The sequence below is a fragment of the Numida meleagris genome, chromosome 3, assembly GCF_002078875.1.
Source record: "Numida meleagris isolate 19003 breed g44 Domestic line chromosome 3, NumMel1.0, whole genome shotgun sequence".
Taxonomy (NCBI): domain Eukaryota; kingdom Metazoa; phylum Chordata; class Aves; order Galliformes; family Numididae; genus Numida; species Numida meleagris.
The window spans coordinates 59215065-59223987 of record NC_034411.1 but is presented as its reverse complement, the minus strand read 5'-3'; the positions used below and the strand labels follow the sequence as shown (position 1 = coordinate 59223987).

Below are 8923 nucleotides of genomic sequence, written 5' to 3'. Positions count from 1 at the left end.
GGGAGCGGAAGTAACAAGATTGGTAGGTTCTGCCCTCTTTTTCATTAGATGTTATTAGTAGCAAAATATGAGTTTGAATTTGAAACTCTTTGGGTATTTACTGGAATTGTTGACAGATTGATAAACCTCACATGTAGAACCAGTTATGAGTATGTCACACCTCATGCCTGTATGTTGTACCCCAATCTAAAGGTACAGTGCTCTAGTGGGACAAGACCATCCTTGTGCTAGACTGCATCTCCAGTGGAGAGAATGTCTGCTGCATCTAGTCATTCTGTTGCCTGTTTATTTGGTGCTCATGACCTAAACCTTTCTCCAGTTTTCTCTTTCATTTCTGAAAAGAATTAATTCCTTTTTTTCCCCATTTCATTTGGGAAACCTTGGGAAGATAGAATTTCTCCCTCTACATTTCAGTATACCTTAGGGAGTTCGGGCTTTCTGTGTTTGTAAAATTCAAAAATTCTGTACTTTCCCTGTTTTGGATTTGGAAACTCATTTCAGTCTTCCTCAGTAAAAAGAACCATGAACTTCTGCAGTGGGTACTTCTGCTTGGGTTATGTCAGGATATTTCAGCAGCAGCAATCCTGTCAAAATATGTTCGAGAACCAATAGCCCTTTTGAAAATGAAAGGCTTTTTTGAAAGTCTCTTTTCTGTGGAGAATGTGGGACCTTTTACACAAACACGCGCACACAAAATATTACTGGGGAGACGTACAGTTTTAAAGAATTACTGAATATGAGCACCAGCTGCCCCTCTCCTCAGCCACGCCTTGGTTCTTTTGTATATGTTTTGCTTTTAGCGTTCAAGGATTATGTCTGTAACAGTTTTCCTGTAAAGGCATTGGCTTTTTTCAATGCAGTTCCAGAAGATGCAAGGGCAAAGAGCAGAAGTGTGCACAGTGTAAAGCAGAATTTTCTTTTGAGTTCATTGCCTAGTGGCAGATATTTTTTATGTCACCCACTTTTCTCTGTCCTCCCCTCACTTTGAACTGTTCTTTTCTGTGGCTTTTTGCTATATGGGTACACAATTCTAGAAAGAAGTCCCAGGAAGCATAAAGAGCTACATTCTCTACTCAAGTGCAGACTTCTGCACGGATATCTAATTGTGGTCTTCCTATTCAGCCCTAGAAGGACCTGATCCTGCACCTAGTGAAGACTGTGACAAATCTTCCATAGACTTCTGTGATTCAGAAAAGGTGCTTTGTTCCTCCTTTGTCTGGGAGACCTTCAGTCATTCAGTGCTACAGAAAACCAAATTCACCAAGTTCTTGGCTAAGAGTAATGAGGAAAAAGACATTTCATTTGGAGATGATTTATCTTCTATTTTAAACAACAAGCAGTGTGATGTTATGAAATACATAGAATCATAGAATCATTCGATTTGGAAAAGATCCTTAAAGGTCATCTAGTCCAACCCCCCTGCAATGAACAGAGACACCTTTCAGGTAGATTAGGTTGCTCAGAGCCTCATCCAGACTGATCTTGAATATCTGCAAGGACGGGGCTTTCACCACCTCCCTGGGCAACCTGTTCCAGTGCCTCACCACCCTTATTTTAAAAAACTTTCTCCTTATATCCAATCCAAATCTCCCCTCTTTTAGTCTGAAACCATTTCCCATTGACCTATCAAAACAGACGCTGGTAAAGAGTCTGTCCCCTTTCTTTTACCTCCCCTTTAAAAACTGAAAGGCTGCTATTAGGTCTCCTCAGAGCCTTTCCTTCTCCAGGCTGAACAGTCCCAGCTCTCTCAGCCTGTCCGAATAGGGCAGGTGCTCCGTCCCTTGGATCATTTCTGTGGTGTGTGTATAAGAATCCTAAGTATATTAAATAAGGTATAGATGAAGATATATAGCATAAATCATAAACATAACATTTTTATAAACACACAAATATATACATGCATATATATTACACACTCATAAATGTGTTTCATACGTGCATGATACTGACTGCATGCTGTTCCGTCATTACTGTCCAAGTGCAATCTGCAAGCATGATCCTTAAAGACCTTAAGTCTTTGCAAGCGTAAAGCTGTTAGCTATGGTGTATATAGCTAAGTTCTACTTTGGCAGTGGTCTTCTTTCTACTTCAAAACTCCCTCCCACACATACACATTTCTACTCTTTTTTTTTCTTTGTTTGTTTTATTTCAGTTCCTTCTCTAGCTATTTTGTAATATTGCAGTGTTGAACACAACAATATCCCAGTGTTGAACAGGGAAGCAGACTCTGAGTGGAGTGCTCATTTTGAAGAAAACAGGAAGGAAACTCTGTAAATAAAAACATTCCTGATGAGCCAAGATGTGGAAACTCATCTGGCTTTGTACCAGCCACTTGTGTCAAGCAATAGGAAGGCACCTGCCAAGTGCTTTGCCTAGAGATGAATTTAAGTTCTGGTAGGTTCAAGGCCTTTAATGCTAATTTTTTCTAACGTGAATTTAGATCACAACACAATACTTGTGACTGTCAGATATGTTCCATGATGACTTTGGACAAATATGTAAAAATACCCAAGGCGTTGGATTCTATGACAAATGTACATGTTCTTTTTTTCACAGCATCTCTTTTTGACGCTGTTTCTTCTCTTTTGTCCCTTCCTCTGTGTTTATTTAATACTTCAGTCTTCTCTTTCTACTGTATATTCGAGTCATTTATGGATCTGATCCAAATGCTATTGAAGTCCATAGCACCGGCTTCAAGAGACTCCTAGGACCAGGTCCTCAATAGGCATTTAATAAAGGTGTTAAAGAAATTGCTCTGGGGCTCAAAGTCCATTAGACATCCATAAAGCAGGTATCATGACTTTTTCTCTGCTCTACTCTGATTATTATGCACTTCACTTCCCAGTCTGATTTTTTTCATCAGAGGGTAATTCTTCAGGATATTATAAGTCTGTAACAGCATTCCTTCTTAACTATTTTGCATTATCAATGATGTGCGAACAGTCATGAATCATGTGGGTTTGGGATGTTAATAGCTTCTCCCTCCTTTCCATCTTCTGTTTCAAAATGCGCAGTAGGAAAGCATGAGATTTTCAGGCCACTGTCAGAAAGTACTTAAAGAAAGAGAGGCAGCACTGCCAGTTTCTCAGGCATTCACATCAGTAAGTTTCACCTTGACAGGCTTAGGCAATGTGGCAATTGCTGAAAACGCTGCTCTCATGATCCAATTAATCTACCCCTGAGGGACCCACAGCAACTGTAGCAGTTAGTGAGGCTCAAATGGAAAACCTTACGGACAAGGGAAAAGCAAGAGACAACAGACATTTTCAGGGCTGTATATGAGCTGTGCTGTAAGCTTTCCTCCACCTGCAGTTTCAGGCAAGAGGGCTTGATGCTGAGTCTGCAATTGCATCAAGTGCTCCCTTTACATATTGTGTGGGATCTGATAAATTTTTGCAGGATTTTTTCCAGCTGTGCTCTCATCACATTGATTTAATGGCCCTTAAGAGAAACCATAAAAGTGCTTTCTGGTTAGTGGGCCCCAGCTGTTCCACATAGTATTGCATAATACAGCAGGCTGAGTTAACTATAGATTAATGATTATGAAATGTCTTGCTTAACCATATAATTTTTCAAACATACAAGGGATTGGACAAAATGTGGTTCACTGAGGTAACAAGATGACTACTTTCAGGAGTGGAAAAGGCTTAAGAGGTGAGGTATATCTTATTCTAAACAAGATAAGATTTTCTGTAGACCCGTCATGGCTCTGGACAGTCATTTTGTTATATATGTGAGCCATATGTGTTTGTGCATACACATGGATGCATACTTGTGTGCTTCTCTTCACATGTGTGTTTTCCCTTAAGTCTGAAGGGTGATGGCTCACTGCTGGAAGCATTCCTCTGTTTTCATTACCAAGCAACAGTGCAAGAAGCCAACAGTATCATTTGAGGATTATTGTGCTCTCTTCTGAAGCTAAGATTAGTGCGAGGCTGCATAAAACTGAGGACTGCTACGTCATCTGAACTCCTGCTGCTGCCCTACAAACTCGACAGCAGTTGAGCAACAAGGTAAATGGTAAAGCAATAGGGCCTCATCCTACTTCCACTGACCTCAGTGGCTATGCCTCTGGTGACTTGAGTGGGGAGGCAAGGTCATGCTCTGTGCGGAGGAAACATGCCCTGTTGGATGCTGCTGTATCAAGATGCTTATCTATAAAGTTTCATAAGAGCTCAAGGTCCTTTGCACTCCCTGATCGTCATAAAGGGATAACATGAGAAAAGGAAATTATAAAAGCAAGTGAGGGTCCAGTGTTTTGCTTTTGGGTAAGTAAGCCAAAAACAGTACATTTAGGAAAGTTAAATACCTTTCAGAGATTATCAAGGAAAAATCTGTAGGGTACTAAGGGTACAGAGACATAACGCTGTTTAAATTAAAGCAGACCTGGTGAGACCTTGGATTGGTTAAATTCTTCCACTTCATCTACTGTTCCAGCAATCTGATTGCATTTGTTTTTCTCAAACTACATAGAAACTAGAATAATGTATAAACTCCTATAAATTAGGTCATGAAAAGTCAATAGAAATTCCAATTTCAGATCATAGAATCACCAAAACCCAAAGATGCTTCTGTTGCCCTAAAATGCAAGAAAGCCTAAATTTGACCTGTCACATAATGAAATCAGGTGCAGATTCATTTTTTCCCCTTTTCCCTAGATGTGATGCAGCCTGCATGAGTTTTGATGAGGTATAGTCCAAACCGAGGTTTTTTTTTTCATGTGATCCTCAACATTCAAAGAGTCATAAATAATGCAGAATGAGAAACGGTCAACAATATTAAGCAACCTACATTAAAGAGAGATATTTAAAGCTGACAGCATAGATTGGTGGTTTATTTTCTCTGAAGTTATTAAAACACCAATGACAAAACCATCTTTTAAGTACCTGCTGCTCAACAGATGAGTATCCAAAGTTGGGACACAACAGCATAGATTCATAATCATCTCTTATGACAGCATGAGCTATTTAAAGAGACTAAACCATGAATTTTCCTCTTGGATCTGTCCTTGGCTAGAATTTTCTTCTTAAGCTGAAGACTATTGCAACATAAAATACAAATATTTGCCTATCTTTATAAAGAGACTTCAATGTTAAGAACTAAAGGACATCATTTTCAGAACTGATGGGTGCTTCCTCCACAGCCCTGTTATTGTTTCTGTTGCATTGGTACCCAAATACTTCTGCGTAGATCTCAGAAGCAGCGGGCTCTGACCATCTTCAAAAGACCATCAGCACATGCTGAGATAGTATCATTAGGTGCTAAGAACTAAACTGCTTAACTAGCTCCACAATTACAAGAGCTGGTTATGCTGACTCTAAGAAAAGACTTGTACGTGTGTACCATATGGACAAATATTGTACTGCTAGTTTGAAGAAAAACTGTTTTAAGTTTTTCTACAGATTTTTCTACAGATTTCGCCCAGAGAGGTTGTGGATGCTCCCACCCTGGAGGCATTCAAGGCCAGACTGGATGGGCCTTTGAGCAACCTGGCCTAGAGGGAAGTGTCTCTGCCTATAGCAGGGGGGTTGGAACTAGATGGTCCTAAAGGTCCCTTCCAATCCAAACCGTTCTATGATTCTATGATATCGAAGGATTAAGTATTGTTGTCATCTCAACAAATCGGTGTAATCAAAATTTGTACTACAGACAAGAGAATTTTGCATTGCTTAAAATAGAGGCATGGTGTATGTTTCAAGAACTATAGTTTGTTAGCTGTTGAGTATAAATTTCATTTTGGGTTACTTGAGCATGAATTAATTTCAGATATATGCAGAGTAATCTCAGTTTTTTAGGACTGAACTGGCTGCAAACAGACATACATGGCTCAGACACCTTTCCTTATTTTTACCTACAAAGCAGCAGCTTCTTTTATGCACTTGTGGGAAAAACCAATTGTTTCCTTCCTCTGGATCAGGAAACCACAGTCTGTTGATTCTGGCAAGCTGCTATGACTGAGCATATTCTATCCACAGCTTCTGCTGATGACAACAGGGAAGAGTTTACTCTGGATTTCTTCCTAAAGTGATTAAGTTTCAGGAGATGCACTAATTAGCACAGAGCCATTTGAAGCAAATTCAGAGATTGAGTTTCAATCTCACCTGAAGGCTTCAGAGATGCATACAGCCCAGTGACACTAAAGATGGACTTCTCTACCAGATGCAAATATAGATATTTGGGGAACGTATTTGTAGACAATCTTTGTGCAGGTATTATGTGAACATAAAGAGAAGTGTCATAAAGGAAAGGAAGTTCAAAAATTGGTCCTTTCTGAATGATGGAATTGGAGAAGTCTCTTCATTTGTATCTTCTCACTCAGAAGTCCAACCAGATAGGACCACATGCAGAAGCATTTCTCTTTCTGTAATCTTATGCAGCCTTTTTCAGCCACTCTTACAAAGTGTTTCCCTTGAGGGTTAGTATAAGGAGGCATTGCAGCTGAAAACAACTGCAGAATGGTTCAATCTTCCATAGTCACAGCAAACAGTGGTGATGTATGAGAATTCAGCAGAGACTAGTTTGCAGACCTTACCTGTTATATTCTAGCTGTGATTCTCTACTTCTTTCTTGTGATCTTTTTGATCTTTTTCGGTCTAACCTTTCTACTGTATATCTGGAATAGTCATTAAAGTATCCTAATGATGGCATGAACTGGAGGAAAAGCAGGATGCTGTCCTGAGTGCACTCCTGTGTTGAAAACTGACAATGAATGGGTAGAGATCTGACCAAGTGAGTGAATGGCTCTTAGTTACTGTGCGCAGTTTGTAAGGCAAATTTCTCTGTAAAAAGACTCACAGATCAATCTTCTGAGTTGAGGAATATGAAATAAGAATGAATAATAAGATGTCTCATATGATGTTTGCTACATGACTTTGCTTTGCGTTGATTTTTGTATTTTGTTAGTAGTTTGCGTACAATGTGATGGGTACAGTCAAGCTCCTGAGTTTCTAAAACAAACTGAAGAAAATGAACAGGAGTTTGGGATATAGTATGTGTCATCTGGACCATTACATTCCGCATAGAGGAACCTGCAGGAGATATTGAAATCTGTTGTCGAGCCTGGGTAGAGTCATAAAGCTACTAAGAAATTCTGTTTTATCTTATATTTATATAGTACAGTGAGTGGAAATGCACAGTACAAACAATATAGTAGTAAGTAATATATCAGAAATGTTAATCAGAGGATTTATGAACATCGCCACAGACAAGGAGAGTCCTAAGAGTGCTAATTAAGCCTAAATCTACTGGGCTGTGTGGCAAACTTAACTTGCCACCAAGTCAAGAAGAAATAGCACATTATGATGATGAGTCATTCTCAGGTAGTCTACTTCTTACTGATAGTCTAGATCTTCACTATCTGAAGATCAGTTAGTTAAGTCTTATGATTTATGAAAGAAATATTTTCTATCAACATGCCCAAGCTATGTGTCAAAAGATGAAATAAATACATGTGAGAATAACACCAGTGCTATAAATCTTGATATTAAATAAATTGAGATGAGTTCTAAGGGAATGATTTTGAATGTGAATTTTAATGTACACTTCAGCTCAGTGTTTGTCCATATATTTACAACTCTTTCGCTCTATTAAATTTCTACTGTCAGATGGATGAGAATGAAGAATGAGGATATTGAACACAGGGACCTAGCTGTGCTGTCTCCTTTCAAAATTAAGCAGTCTAATACTAACTAGATGCCAAAAGGTTATATATACAAAAGTGCCCAATTATTGTCCTATTACTTTTAATTGGCTTCCAGAATCCAAAAAGTCACATCGAGAAGGGCCTTCTCTGTACAGAACTAAAATGCCAGCATCTGTTTTCTTTCAAAGACAGCCAACACTAGTGAAACTCACTGGGATTTGTAAATTTACCCTTGTGCCAGCCTTCAAAATAGTAGGCTTGGAAAATTAATTTCCACCTCGAAGAACAGCCGGGTTCCATTTTTATCAACAAAACATATTACATTTTCAGCAAAGAAAACACCATTAAGTGAATGGTTGGGCAAAAATCTTTTCAGTAATGGAGAGAATGATATAATCATGAGAGAAGGTGACTTCATTACATTGTCAGTGTTTAATGACTGCACAATTTGATATACTGTCAAAGCTCCACTGAAAGAATTAAAATCTGCTGAATAGGTGAATTTTTGTTATTAAAAACTGATTTCCTTAGCATTTTCAGAAAGACTTTTCCTATATGACCAGCCACAATGTTTTCTTAGATCAAAACCACAACCCTTCAGAGTATTTAAACTGTTCCATCCTTCTCAGAGATATACCAACTGGTGAAAGAAGATGAAGCATGAATATATGCAAAATGTACATGTAATGGCACACCTGATTTTCACATGCCGCAGAGAAATTATATGCTGAATGACTGGACTTAAAATGGTTCAAAATCCTGAAGAATTCTCACTACAAGAACAGTTCTGGTAACAAAATTTCACTTTTTAATTGTTTGTCTTTTTGAACATCTAACTCAAACGAATGTGAGAGTCTTGTATTACAGGAAGAATGTTCCAACTCAAAATCATTATTTAAAATGTAATTTGTTTTGGACAGCTAATTTTATACCATTACATGCATACCACAATATATAATATAATGGAAACCATAGAAAACGTGTAGAGTTCCAGAGGTGTTCAGCAAAATAAATCATTACAACTGCAGCTTTGTCCAAATTAATAATTTAGGTGAAGATTGATCATATTTCATTAAAAATCCTTAACCATGCAAGTTTTGTCACATTCTAGGTAACATTACAAATGTTTGTAATAGTTGTAGATTTTTTAAAAGTTGCTTTGTATATATAATTTACTTATCCTATAAAACCAAAAGGCAACATGAATGCAGTATAGTATAGACTTTCTCCTGAACTAATAATAGTGTGAGGACTCAGAAGCTGCATGAATGTATGAGCTAA

At 38.2% G+C, this 8923-nt stretch overlaps 1 long non-coding RNA gene across 1 annotated transcript; it reads left to right on the top strand.

The window, feature by feature from the left end:
• LOC110396789 lies at positions 3467-8426 on the top strand. The gene is made up of 3 exons (XR_002437266.1): positions 3467-3654; positions 3810-4013; positions 8272-8426. It is a non-coding gene; the product is annotated as an uncharacterized LOC110396789 (long non-coding RNA).